This window comes from Pieris napi, chromosome 12 (assembly GCF_905475465.1).
Source record: "Pieris napi chromosome 12, ilPieNapi1.2, whole genome shotgun sequence".
NCBI classification, from domain to species: domain Eukaryota; kingdom Metazoa; phylum Arthropoda; class Insecta; order Lepidoptera; family Pieridae; genus Pieris; species Pieris napi.
The window spans coordinates 10,252,262-10,267,467 of record NC_062245.1 but is presented as its reverse complement, the minus strand read 5'-3'; the positions used below and the strand labels follow the sequence as shown (position 1 = coordinate 10,267,467).

General features: G+C 33.5%; 1 protein-coding gene across 3 annotated transcripts in view; it reads left to right on the top strand.

Moving 5' to 3' along the window:
• Positions 1 to 15,206, top strand: part of LOC125054327 (serine/threonine-protein kinase NLK) — a 124,548-nt gene that overhangs the window by 28,239 nt on the left and 81,103 nt on the right. The gene's annotated exons all lie outside the window — the stretch shown is intronic.

Genomic DNA, 15,206 nt, shown 5'->3' with positions numbered 1-15,206 from the left:
TCCGGTGGCTTATCTCAAATAAGGTTTCAGGGTTGTTGATCTGGGTGGGTAGGTCCCCCCACTTCATACCCCGCCCGGGTCCCTCTCATTCACAGCGCCCTTCGCAAGTTCGCGACCTTTACCAAATATCAACGGAAGGACGAATGGATATTGGACGTGATAAGGTCCGTAATAATGTTGTCCTTCGATTTCCTTAGCGTTCATGGTATTACGCTTGAATAAGGTGATAATGTGTTTTGTTTATTACCTTAAGATAAAATTTTGTGGGAACATTTTGTTTCATTGACTTGAATGATATAATCGTTTTTTGTCGTATTCATACAAAATTATACCGCATGCTAGTTTAGTATTAGAAGGTTTTAAATATCTTTATATTTTATTGATTCCTTCAAATTTAATATTTAAGTGTACTTTATAATTGAAGGCTGTGTTAGTTTTTAGGGTGTACTTTATTACTTTTACGATTTTGTAAGCAAGATTTTTATGTGTTAGTTGTTAGTGTATAAGTCACAAGAACCAATTCAATTTATGTACATATGTGGATTTATATTACAACAAAAAGTCGTGGAATTGTATATATAGTGGCTTGTCTTTTGTTTCTTACTGTAAAAAGTATGTTGTTGCGTTCAAGGTATGTAGTACTGATGTTTCATGGTGATCAATGATTAGAAGAAAATCTGTATCTAAAAGAGATCGTATATATCAGAGGTGATTGATAACTATACGTTCTCATTTGTTTGTATTTTTATTTATTGAATAACTCTTTGTTGCTTTTCATATTTGGTACATTATACGTTCATAAATTAAGGGGGCAACGGGCGGGCATATCGCTAACAAGTGATCTCTTCCACGCAACCCTAGAAAAGAAAAATAAATAATAAGGGTATAAAAAATACAGATAACAATGTAGACTTATATACGAAATCTAAACAAAAAATAAAAGCTATTCTAAAGAGTCATGAATCACAATTCTAGGTTCAAAAATACATAAAAATAATATATTCACAATTAATTTTATACATGCAGCAGGGAACGATAAGAGTTACGTTAATTTTTATAATTCGCTGCTGGAAGCACCATTATTATTGATTCAAGAGTAATTCAGATGGAATAATCATGAAAGCGCGAATTTTACCAGCTCCACAATTAGGCTGATTCACCTTTGTGTTTGTGGACCTTTGTTGCTGCGTGTTTGCATTTCATTAAAGGAAAACGCGTAAAATACAGAAATGACCTAAATTTCTTTTAGTTCCTTTGTATTTTCGTTGGATAACATTTTATAGTTTACAGAGAAGTTTTCAGTCTTGAATTTGGAATATCAATTCTACTGTATTCATTCACAATGATTTCGTATAAAATAATTTTAAGGAGTTTTTGTTGATATCCGTACATGTTAGTTACTACTAATTGATAACATTATTCTTTGATGTCTAAAAGCCCATAAAATTAGCCAAATAATATTACTACTACTAGTTCTTTCCATAGATGTAACATGTACTACTAATATTCTGTTGTGTGAATTGTATGGCTAATTTTGTTTGTACGCGCATAAATGGTTCGTACTACACATAACAACGAATAGTCCGGCAACGCATTTATTCTGGTAATGTGAGTATCCATGGGCGGCGTCTCACTTAACATCAGGTGAGCCTTCTGCTCGTTTGCCAACTATTATATATAAAAAAGAACAACGTAAAAACATTCATTTGCGCCAAAGTAGATACAAAAATGTTTATGTATTATATATATGTATGTAGTGTGAACTCGTTACTCTAGACTCCCATTTGGTCTGTTGTTCTTAAAGTTCTGGCTACTTAAGCCAGCCTAGCTCCTTCCAGAAGCTTAGACGTTTCCTGGGAACATGGCAGGCTTCACGGAGCGATCTCACTGTTCGGAGGATTTCTCTTTGTTGGGAAGCCACGTATTCCAGGACTACGTAGGTGACTGATTCCCGAAAACATCCTATGCACAAGGGACTATATGTTATATGTCGCTCTAGAACAAAGATGTGTTTGTTATAGAGACAGTCGCCGGTCTCGAATATATACCTAGGTATATATATATATATTATCGAAGTTTGAAAGTAGATTAGCGTATCGATGTTCAGGGGATTATCCACGGTGTGAAGAACAGTAAGAAGTGAATTTAATTGAGAAGAAACAATTGATTCGACGCACGACAAGCGGCTTTAATGTGAGAAATATACCATTAAAAGATTATGTTTTATCAATGGAGATTAAAATTCATATATTGTTAATGAAGTATATCGAATTAATTATTACCTAGCTGCGTAAGACGAAAACAGCTATAACCAAGTACAAATACAAGGAGTTTGATTCCCAGCGAAAAATATGTTAGTGTTAAAAGTTATCAAACAATGCTGAAATGTGTCGGGTAAATTGGTTAGGAACTTTATACGTCTAAGTTAGAAACCAAGTTGGCGTGCTTAACCCAGCAATGCCCAGTTTCTTTTTAAATTATTATTTTTGTATTTGATGCAATAACCTCACTTAAAATAACATTAATAAAGAGAAAAACAAGTTGTTTTAAAAAAAAGTTGTTTATTTTGCGAAAAATTAAACGTGTCCATATGGACACGCTAAGCGTTAAGGTGTACAAATTAAATTATATCTTCACTCATTTAAATAACAAATAGAAAAAGAAAAAAACAAGAAAGGACTTAGTTGTTTTTGTGGTAATCCCTAAATTAGTCGACGCAAAGGCAAACAGTACATTTGCAGCAAGCTTTTCGAACTGCAGAAGATTTAGTCTTGCAGTACGGACTCACACATCTCCTCTTTTTTCTGTTTTAGTAACAAAATGTTTCATTTTGTCAAAGCGCGAAGTGTTCGCTATCGCTGAACTAGAAGTACTAGATCTCCCTAGCCCTTTGGGCTTAGAGTTATATTTGCTCTAATAATGTAACACAATCTCCCTTCTGAAATCAAGGTGTGCCACTTTAGCACCTGCTTTCCATTGTAGTTGCCAAGCGTTGTGAATGCAAGTACCCAGCCTCCAGCTGAATAGGGCCCAATACCATTTTTTGCTTCTAATGTGTATTCGATACATATTTATATCCTCGTCAAAACGATCGTCGCCTCCCATGAACCGATTATATTTACCAGAAAGATGAGGACGTGGGACCTGTACATTCGTTCATCTTTCTGTGAATAACGCTTCACAGTACTTATGGGTACCCCCAGATTACTAGAAGCAATAAACACTATACGCCATCTTCTTTGCTTATCGCTGACTCATAATACTCTCATTTTTCTTTTTTATTTGCTTGTTTGTGGTGAGCTTCGGGCATTTTCTCAAACGATTTTCACGTACGGAACTTGTCGCGCCATAGCCATAGCCTTATCGAAGATAATTGAGCAACTTCAGACTTGTGAAGAGGCATTCAAAGTATCACTCAATGTTCTTTGGTTTTTGAATATTCCATAATCCATATACCTGATAACAAGAAAGCGGAAGCAAAGTAATGTCAGCTCATTCAAGTGCTTAGCGTGTCCATATGGACACGCGAACAAATTTGTTCTAAAAGTCGATCGAAACAATGTTTTCACTTAGGTTATCATTTCAAACGTCAGATAACACTATTGACCACAATCCTATGCAAAAAGCAGTTAGCGTTTAAAATAATTTATAAGAAAAATTACTTACTTTCCACTGCCATCCATGTTTTTTTCAAAGATCAAAATCAAACTAACACTAGAACCTTATTTTACACTCAATACTCACTCGCGCTAAAAATAAATGTCATTTGATACTTTGATAGTAGTTACATGGCATTACCAAAATAAGAAAGCAGTTAGTCTGACTACAGTCGTCGCTTAAATTTTCTACTTACTGCGTGTCCATATGGACACGCTGGGCATTGCTGGGTTAATTCATAATCAGAATAATAATAGTATTCAAAATAGATGTCAAATTAAATTAATGTAAGATATACGAGTAACATATATATATTTAATATAATTCCTTCGAAGATTATTGATAATATATTTATAAGTCATTTATTTTAATAATGTGATAAAATAATATAAGAAATGACTGATATGATATATTTAATGATATGATTCATAATGTAATGTAATATATATAACTTCTATGTAAAATTCTTTTAAGACAAATTTGCACGCTATTACCTGCTTAGCTGTGGCAGAGTAAGCAAAGTTTAGATTGTACCACCATAATATTTTTGTACCATATTCTTGCAAATTTATTATTATTATCAACAATTCTTCATAAATGCATATGCATTCAAACGATAGCAAATAAACTAGCACTATCGTGTTATGAAGACTCTCCGCATGTATCGTTGGGATCTGAGGCAATAATCGTATTTCGATTTAATTCATCCCTTTATGGACGTGATTCTGAATAGAAGCCGAAACCACGATGAATACGATCAAGCGATTAAACTGAATTGATGAAGTTATTGTCGGCTCTTTGGTTATGCAGGATTCTTGTTGATAAATACGAAAACCAAATTCGAAATTTGAAATTCGTGCGCCGCACTGTGCTATAGAATAACTCTCAGTATTGTTATTTTAGTTATACTCTTTATAAGCGTATGATTATTGTATTTTTTATATCTGTGGTCATAGACAAATGATAAGTAAATTCATTCATATATCGAGTGTTTCATATTTTTATAGTGCCTTCAAGATTTCTGAATAATTTAATTGCTGGTCCTGTAAAGATATATAGTATAAATAATAAAATACACAGAAACTGTTTGGTCTTAGCAAAAAGGGACAGAATGTTATAAAACATTCTGTTTGAACGCTAGGGGATGCATGCATTTGTACAATAGCGACCCATTTACCCTAGAATAAATTCCGTGTACAGTTGTAATATACTAAGTTCGTTTTATTAAGTGCTGATATTTCGTGCAATTAATGATTGTTTCGATACCAAACGATTCATACTTTATCACCCCTCTTTTCGCATAGGTGGTTGACTTGTATTGATTACGATTATTACTTTTGTTTTGTAAACTACAAGTTTTTTATTTTAATGAGTAAATAAAAATTCATCAATTACAATATTATCAGCTTTTCATTTGCGCACAACGGAGTACAAATTTAAGAAGCTCCATAACATATAATACGCCTATTCCTAAGAGGCTATGTCTAAAAAATGAGTGAATGATCCGGCCACGAGACCCAAGAACGAGAGGTCGGTCTTGCGCCAGACAGACGAAATTGCGATAACGGCGGGCAAAATTGAAAATTGTGGAATGCTTTAGAGGAGGCTTTTACCCGTTTATACACATATAAATATGTTTTTTATGGAATTAAATAAAGCTATATTATTATTAGTAAAAATATCAGTGAGATACAGAAAAATGCCGTCCGCACTGACTAATCCCAAGTCTCATACCCTTGATATGGGTGCTGAATGTGGGTGAAAGCCAATCGAGTTAGGTTGCATAATGCGGAGTTAATATAGGGCTTTTGTCTCAGGTCACTTCCGTAAGGAGCTGGCAAGTAAAGTAGGTTAACGGTTGGTGAGCTGGCACAACGTTCACTAGGAGACGTTGAGTTCTAGTATTTCTGGTTTATTTGTTTTCGGTTATTGTGAACTTAAAAGACATACGAATAAAACTAGATTCGCAAGGTAAGGATGTATTATTTGGATTAATTAAATCGTATTGACGAATCGTATTTTGGGTTCGAAAGACAATTAACTCAAACTTAAAATAACTTTACTCATATAGGTAAACAAGAACACTTATGAACGTCAACAGAAAAGATGTTAAATTAGTTCTAAATTTACATTTACTACCAGTCCGCAAGTCAAGGACGTAGAGCGGGCAAGAATGACTGGCAAGAAACTCTCCGCCACATATAGAGGCATATAAATTGTTTAAACTGGAGCCAACCAAGTCATCCTTTAAATAATCGTCAAATTTATAAAAAACTTTATTGACTAATTTACGTTTAACAAGAGTTTTTAATTTATTCAGTGATAATTCTCTAATTTCGCTTGGGAGTTTGTTGTAAAAACGAATACAATTTCCATATAAGTGATTTATCTTCTGGAGCCTCTTTGGTCGTACATTTAGATTAGTTCTGTTTCGATACGAATTAAATATAATAGACAAACATTGTTAGTGAATTAATCAATTTGTAATAAAAACTAATGAATTTTACAATTCAATGCATCTAAATTTAGATTTACTGACAGTTCTCATGCCAAGGGTGTAGAAGAAGAAGAGGGAGAATTGGCTCCACCACTCTTTTTAATCAACTAGTTCTTTGTTTTACAAATTTGCAACCACCATGGCCTTTAGTATATTCTTTACGTCACAAACAGTTTTTATCGCGCAAGTTAATTATGTTACTGACAATAATTTACGGTATTTTTTGTTAGGATAAAAAAAAAAAATTATGGTTCATGATTATATTTTTGTGGAGAAATAAATTTACAAAAGGTAGCTAGATTAGCTATAAATATATGTTACTAAAATCAGGATACTTTTAAAAACTACATATTTGTTTCATGATTTTGGGTGTTTAAAAAACGTTTACTAAAACTGTATAGCATTATTTCTGTCTACAAATTGAGAGCTTTATTCCTGAACCTACTTTAATAAAAGGTTCTATCACAGTTAATAGTAAGCCGGATTCAAAATAAAACCCCTTTGTTAGTTTACGTTTCAGTGAGCATTTTCACTGCTTTTACGATATCTATAAAATTCGCATTCTTAAAGAAATTGCGATACCTATCTTTAGTTTCTTGGTTATTTAACTAAACCATAAAGTGCTCTCTAGAGTGATGTGACGGATTTGAGTTAGTACAATGTTTGAAATGAAAATCGCAATATAACGTCTATCGTTATCACAACTGAGCTTGAAAAAAAGTTTTGCCGCGCACCTCCACTATGTGGAACCAGCTACCCACTGAAGTATTTCGGAACCAATTCGACTTAGGGTTCTTCAAGAAAAGAGCGTACCAATTCTTAAACAATTCTAAAGCCCTCTGGAATTGAGTGGCGGTATCACTTAACACCAGGTGAGCCTTCTGCCCATTTGCCCCCATTTGTATTATAAACGGTTCCTAACAACGAAATAATAGGGTTGATGAAAAAAGCTTTTTAAAAGTATATTCCAAAAACACGTCGATAATAAGTCGCACATGTAACAATAAACTGTTATTGCTGATATTAAACAAATAATAGACTTAGATAAAATTCAAACCTTGAGCTCGGAGCCAACTTATCTACTATCATTATTGTTGTTGGTTGTAATCTATCAGTAATGTGCTATATTTAGTGCGCTGGGTAACCCAGAGACCTTTGAGTGATCAGCTGAGCGCTCTTGGCGTCGGTGACACTCGACCCACTTAGATACAAGCCGCTCGTCGATTGACCATGCGTTTTTTCATAGGTATTGAAAATGAGATTTTGTTGCGTTAATTGAATATATATAAAGCAGTGTTAGCCAGGACTTTGAATCCTGTCTTTGTACCAATATGTGTCCATTAAACAGACTGGGAAATGTCGCCAAAGCGTTGTGTTCTCATACAAATTTCTTAATATAGATATTATAATTAATAATTTACGATGATGGCAATTAAATACTTTCTATCTTAAACTTCTATCAACAGGAAACTCGACGTTTCCTGCGCAGTTATTATATTATGTAGCTATATTTACATGTATGTGATTGAAGTATCGAGTATTTCTGACACGTTTCATTAAAATATAGTTTTGTCATATCAGTGGTACAAATTACAAATATAATTAAATACGATCTGACCGCGAATCGAACCAAATACCTCGGGCATCATGCTCCGTTTACAAAGCCAGTTTTAAATATATCTTATAAAGGCATTTAATTATCAAAAAATTATAATACGGGCGTATGGAATATGGTGTTTTTTCCACACATCATATATTTCAATAATTTTATAAAAATTGTAACGCTTTTAACTCAAAAGCTAAGCAAAGAGTGAACACAGTAAAAAGGTCTACGACCTATATACATGACACGGTTCTTTTCTTTAGAATTTTTATAGAGCCATGTGAGAATACAGATATTAATACGATTTTTTAAACAGTGACGTTATTGGCATTTCAGATAAAACTAACCGGATGAGAGGCCAACTCTATTATAAGTGTAAAGATAACTCTTTTAACATGAAATTACGCCGGCCGGATTTTTCTTATCTTATTTTCAGTGAGTGATTCGACATATTCTTTCGTTTTCAACAAAAACTCAGTTGAATAAGAATATGTGAAATCGTGTAAAATTATTTGATCATTGTTATTTTTTAATATAAATCATTTAATATCTTTGCATATAAAAGATTTCTTGTTATTAACAGAAGTAGGAAATCATTTTTTATTTTTGACAAACATCGAAAATATGTTTCGGTGAAGTAATTGTCTCGTATAATGTGGCATCCATCAAGGTAGTGTTCAATGTACAGTCGTAAGCGAAAGTTAATTAAGTTTTCATACATTATTTATACCAGCGTGGCATAAGACAGGCGGGTCGGATTAAAATGAGCGTATATTTGCGAATATACAGTCCGGGAAAACGGGGAGAGGGCGAGATGATTGATAACGGTTTGGGAGCGTTATCAACTGTTTTGTGGCAACTGTACTTGGAATTTTGAGATAGGAATTTTTATATATATGTTAACGTAAAATTGTAAACACCGTTAGATTGTAATCTATCTCGCGAGATTATAAACTGTCGAAAGATTGTGAACCTCAGCTTACTGCTTACAATTTAACGTATTATTATTCGGTAGATTGTACTACACTAACTTAGTTGTCATTCAAACTTCTTTGGTCAATTACAGATTAATTTTACTTTTCAACAATTTCATATACCTAACTACCGAATAATAATACGTTAAATTGTAAGTAGTTCGTTGAGGTTCACAATCTTTCGACAGTTTATAATCTCGCGAGATAGATTACAATCTAACGGTGTTTAAAATTTTACGGTGACATATATAATTCATATATTTCCGGGTATTAAGGGTAGGGTGTGAAAGAGCTGTCTTGGACTTTAACTTAACTTGGACTTAACTTGCTGGTATTACTTAAAATTAGCGTGTGACTACCATCCCTGGAAGGGCTGTGCGTTCTTAATGATTTTTCAATGAGGGAAATTTTGTTCATACTTGCTCATATGGTGAAGGTAAGTGAGGAAACCGGCAAGTCTTAGACCCAGTAATTGACATGTGTTATGTGGAAGGCTCATCATCTAGAATAGAAATATGATCAAAGAAATGTATGCAACCTAAGGCCAATACACAGAGACAGGGTTGTGTAGCGCCACTGAATTATTATTATTATTTTTAGGTGGCATTTGGATTATATTATGTACTTTTATATCATCAATAAAATGTATACATAAATCTGGCATGTCTGCGTTTCTCTTAGCGTGTGCATTTCGCTATAAATATTATATTATTGCGTGAGTAGAAATTAATTTTATTGTTAAGTTTCGCTTTCCTTACGATATTTTACGATTGCAATCTAAAAATCTATATTATCTACTTCATCTTAGCCTTGAAGGCGTTAATCTCAATATTTTTGTCAACCCTCTCCCATCCGGGCTTTTTGCAGCCGTTTTCAAACAATCCATTTTATCAAGGGTTCCCTTTTGTGTGAACTGTATTTATATGGAGAGCTGCCGGTTATGAAATAAATATAAAATATTTCTATAGAGAGGAAATGTTGGTCACTGCAAGACACTGAGTCAGTATTTATGATTGTTAAACTATTGTTTATATATTTATTTGAGTGTGTGTATTGTTGCATAGTTCAATTACTACAGAAATACATAGCAATAAACATTACACATCACAAAAAATATCTGGGGTTTTCTTGGTTCATATTCTCTTAAATCTTACGTTACTTAAGAAGCTTTAGATGACAATTCAAAGCGATTGTTAAATATATTTGATAATTCGTTGCAAAAATCAGTAGGTACAAATGAAAATAATAATGAGAGCAACGGGCGGCTTTATCGGGTAATTTGTAAGGAAAAAATTAGAGGTGAGCGCAAGAATTGCAAAATACATAGTATAATAACTGAAACATAGAGAAAGAAACAAAACAAATGTGGAAAATAAATTCCATAATCTCTTAGTTATATTAGAGATAATAATTCAATGAAGAGAGAGGAGCTAAGCGGATACATACAGAAAATTCCATAGCCTTATTGCGGAGACCTCGTAGGTTTCGCCATCCCAACAGAGAGGAAAAATAACATCTTATAATATATGTATGCTCAATTTCCTGTTTTTCCTTATGGGATTATAGCTAATCAACCGTGGCGTGCGTGCTGGTATTACTCCAATGATTAGTATCTCATAGAATTTTATTGTATTACTCAAAATCTTATATAAAAGATAATGTACATTTATTTCCGTTGTTTAATATCAGTATTAATCCACCGCTTTCTCTGTTTGCCTATACTATAATATACAACTATGCTCAGTTGGTTTATTGGGTAATTGCAGTAGGGTAGAGCGGGGCTAGTTGAGCATAGGGGCAAGTTGGGCAATCCAAATATCTCGGAAACTATTCACCTGACGCGGGAGTATCAAATAGCGAAAAGAAGGAGTCGTAGGAGGGGTAATCATCGCACGATAGCTAGTGGCAGCTCGACGAGTGAGTGAAGTGTCACGGCGTTTTGTTTATTTTGTGACCAAAAAGTAAAAACATTGTTTATCGCAAGTTTTCGTCTGTCTTTGTCTAATGTTCTCTGTTTTCAATCAGGACAGTGTTAATCTTCCAGAAGATTATTGTATTTTTGATTTGTAAATAGGATTTGGGTCTAATTCTAGGCATTTTTTTACAATCCCACTTTTCTTTTAAAATTCCGGGTTGGGGTAAGTTGAGCAACTATAGCTCAACTAACTCCACGACTTAAACAACTGATGAGTAATGAATCTTTTATTTTTGTTTGGATGCTTACAAGAGGAGGAGATATTCTTACACTACTGATTACTTAAATAATGCTGCAAAGGCTGTCCACGATGAGGGAAAAAGTGTGAATACCGCCGCTAAAGAATTCGGTATGGGTTGACTTTTAAATAAATTAAATGAAGGTGATGGTTCATTTATGGGCTATACAACACCGAGGGAAGTATATCCTCCCTCACAGGAAGACTGTTTGAAAAAATACTTGATACAAATGGAATTTTTCTCCAAAAGACGACGATCGCCTTGCCTAAGAGTGTGCTACTAAATTTGGCATTGAAATTCCACCCAGCTGAATTGCAAATAAGATGGCCGGAAAATAATGGTTGATGATGTTTTTAAAACAAAAAAATCGTAGGTATCCATACAAAAACCCGAACCCACCAAGCCTTGGTAATCTTTTTTAGAAATTATCGGAAGTAATGGATAGATATGGATGCTCATGTTTTGTTAATTCTAGTTTCGGGTAATTATACAAAGAACATTTCTTTTTGTTGTTCTGTCAATAAAAGACTATAAATAAAACGCTGACTGTCTAACACATATTTTACTTCATCTCAAGTTAACATAGAACCCATGGTTTGGCCTAGACATTCTTAGTGCTCAACTTGCCCCATACCCTTGCTCAACTTACCCCACCTATGGGGTACATTGAGCATACTTGACTTTTTGCATTTAAACATCTGTAGCAATTATATTGGACTTGTTACAAAAAAATACTATGGTTACTTTTGTTAAGGGATAAATTACTAATCCATCAGGACACATAACAACTCATTGAGACTTATCATTGAGGAGCTATATCCAAGCAAGTGAAAAATTGCTCAACTAGCCCCGCCCTACCCTACCTACTAGGATAGAATTCTGAAATAGGTTTAAACGTTCTGCTGAGCGTTTAAAATGTATTTCCTTCATATATATGCGCGATAGCTAATATAAAAAAAACGTGGACCGTGTACTTTGGCGTAACAAGATAAAAATCTTTAAAAAAAATTTATTTTACGTTTGTAGAAAAATCGGCACTAACATATAAAAAAGGTATTTAATACATTGAAAGTTTTATTATAACGCATTATCTAGTTAAATAAAATTTATTTATATATAAAAAAAATATTTCTACATAATTAAAGAAATGGACATTTTTCATTTTAGCATACAACTTATACATATTTACTATTTAATTCACGTGCATTGGTTGGAGTTCAGTAGACACGTGTGTTACAAGAGGCTTATGATAGCTAAAGTATGATATTCTTGTAGAAATTCTTCAGGGTGTCGATTTTTTGTGACGGTGAGCGCGCATCGTGAAAATTTACTCTCATAATTTTTCCCTAACTCCCTTCCCTCCACTCAGGCATCTCATAAAATGACCCAGTAGATTACCAACCAGTAGTAGAAGGCCTACTCTACTCCTACTTGTGTTAACAAAAAAGAACCCATAAAACACGTAACTTAAACTCGCGTCACTGTTTCGGTCTCATACTTACCCGTTTCGAACGGCCAACGACCTCAGACCTAATTAGATAAACTTCACCTCCATTTACAGGTAACGAATGCGTTTGAACTATAAAACTCGAATAAATAACGCTGTTTGTTTTTCGTCTATTTTTAAGTTTTGAAGAAACGTTGTTTTAGTATTCGACTTTTGAGTTTTAATTAGAAAGATTGTTGCTAGCAGACGGTTTGGGTTTATTGTATGCTATTGTATTGTGTCTATTTAATTGCTTGCTTTTTTAATCAATTTGATTCATTATCTTAAGTTAAAGATCACAACTCTCTCTCTCTTCAGTCGGTAGCTCATGTCTGAATGTCCCCATCCCCAAGGAAGCATTTGGACTATTTATTTCCACTAGTTTCTGTCCAGTGCTTTTTTTTACAATGGACAGTTTGAATGACCGCACGTATGAGGGTACGGTTCACATACTCTCTTTGATAAATAATTGGTAGAATTTCCGCAAAACATGCTCAGTTATGGACGTCTCCAAATATTTATATGCCTGAGTATAATATACAAATATAGATTTAATTACTAGGTAAACTGAATAAGAGAATATATGTGTTTAATAATATATAAATGTATAAGAAGAAATCAACAGGCTTCATATCTGAATCACAAAATAGACAAAATGAGAAATCTCAAGCCTCTAATATAAAAGTATGAAGTTTGCCTATGAATGCGGTCTACTGCCGGACGTAGATAATATTTGGCCAATGGCCTTGTTCTAATTGCTTTATGTATAGTTAAATATGAGACCAAAGGATTCATACCAGCTATGCTGTGACCTCTTTCAGTAACTTTGAGCAACCTTTTGAATTATTCTCCTTTGAATTACCATTTATAAAAAAGTATACAAAATGTAATACGCCTTCATTGCTAGGGCTGTAATTCTAATTTAAATTCATACATGGCTCTTAAATAACCTCACGTTGTTTGTTTGAGTTATTAATATTGTAAAATTCTGTAACCTGTCTCAGAGCAGAATTACACGATTCTATTTACAACTTTTCCTTATTTGTCCTAAGGCGAAAAATCATAAAGTAATATGATTTTTCGGTTAATTAGCACAAACCGATAAGAAAATACGTTTTTGATATAAAGTTTGCTTTTATGATAGTTAGTATACAAATTTTTGACGACATTTGGAAACCCCAAATTAAGTGAAAGTATTTATGAACCTGAAAGAAAAAGTAAAATCTTAAATTTGATATTTGAATTAAATTGTAAAAATTAAAGAAGTAAACATTCATTTAAATAGTTTTATCTTGAAAAAAAATTTAAACCACAGTGTTTGAAAAATATCGTTCAATCGGTCTCATTCTGAATATAAAATCAAATTTTTCATGTCAAATATTTTTTTCGTCTAATTATGGCCTAAAATATGGAAATGTTATGTTTTAAAGTCAAAGTTTTATCTATTGGATTTTCTAAGATTAAATTTTTCTAACTATAGAGAAACCAAAAAAGTTGATATATATTTTGTCTCTGCTTTGGTAAGTTTATAAGTTATTAGTAGACTTAATTAATATTAAGATTTCATAGAGTTTTTGTATTATAAATTATTTTTCACTGTTTCTTTTAATTAGCCTGGAAAAGATCGCTTATTAGCGAGAAGGCCGCCTCTTGCACTAGTTATTAAAGTGTATTGTTGTGCAAAAATCTTATATTTGTTATTTTTAATATATTTACAATAAATATATTAAAATATAAATACTAGCTTTTAATGATTTTCTTATCTTAAGCATATATGTTAACACTTTGCAGTTAATAATATATGTGTTATGTTTGTTACAGGTAATTATAATGGTGCATTCTGTCTAGTCTAAGACAGGACAAAAATCTGAGGTAAAACTAATCCAATTTAAAGTCCCTATCGAGCATGAGCAAGTGTTTTATTCATATGTGTGTGTACCAGACACTTCGGGTAAGATTCAGAGTTGTAACAGACTATTTTGACACACAAATTCAAACAACGCTCATCTACGCATCTAATCACGCTGTTTTAACCTCTGAGTTTCTTCCCTTCGTTGTTGACGTAACCAGGTGCCGCACTGCACGATTTGGATCATCGTTTCTTGTAAAACGAACAAAGGAGTGGAACTCCTTGCCGCCTTTCACCTTCCCTAGACAGTTTAATATGGGTTTGGTTTTAGTTGGGCATCTCCTAGACAAGCGTGCCCTCCAATACGCCACATCTCACTTAACATCAGGTGGGATTGTGGCTAAAATTCTGGCCAGTTCTTTATAAAAGAAAAGGACGGAAGTGCCGGCAGAAGTGAAAACGTTGTGCATTTTTGATATTTTGGAATTGCTAGGGAATAATTTTGTACGAATTGCTTTAATTATCAGTATAAAAGTACTATCATTTATGTGGTAGAATACAATATTTATTTATTGCGCTATCGTGACACAAACATGACAATTTATATTACGTTAAATACGCCGCGCCAGCTGTCTACTCTCCATCCGTCTTACGAATTTTCGATCACGTCACGTGTCCTAATGCGAGTTTAACATTTTTTACCCCTTCCAAAAAAAGTGTACAACGCCGCTAAAGAAGTTTTCACTTCAAAAATACGGAACGCTAAATTACGGAACTACTAAAAGCAAGTGTTTTCAAACATCGTAGAAAAATGCATTTAAAAGTCCCAAGTACCTAATAGACATCTGGCACGCCGGCACCTGCGCATCTGCCGACGCAGCGTCCTAATGGCGAAACCGCTTTTACACGTTTCCTGCTCACTTTGA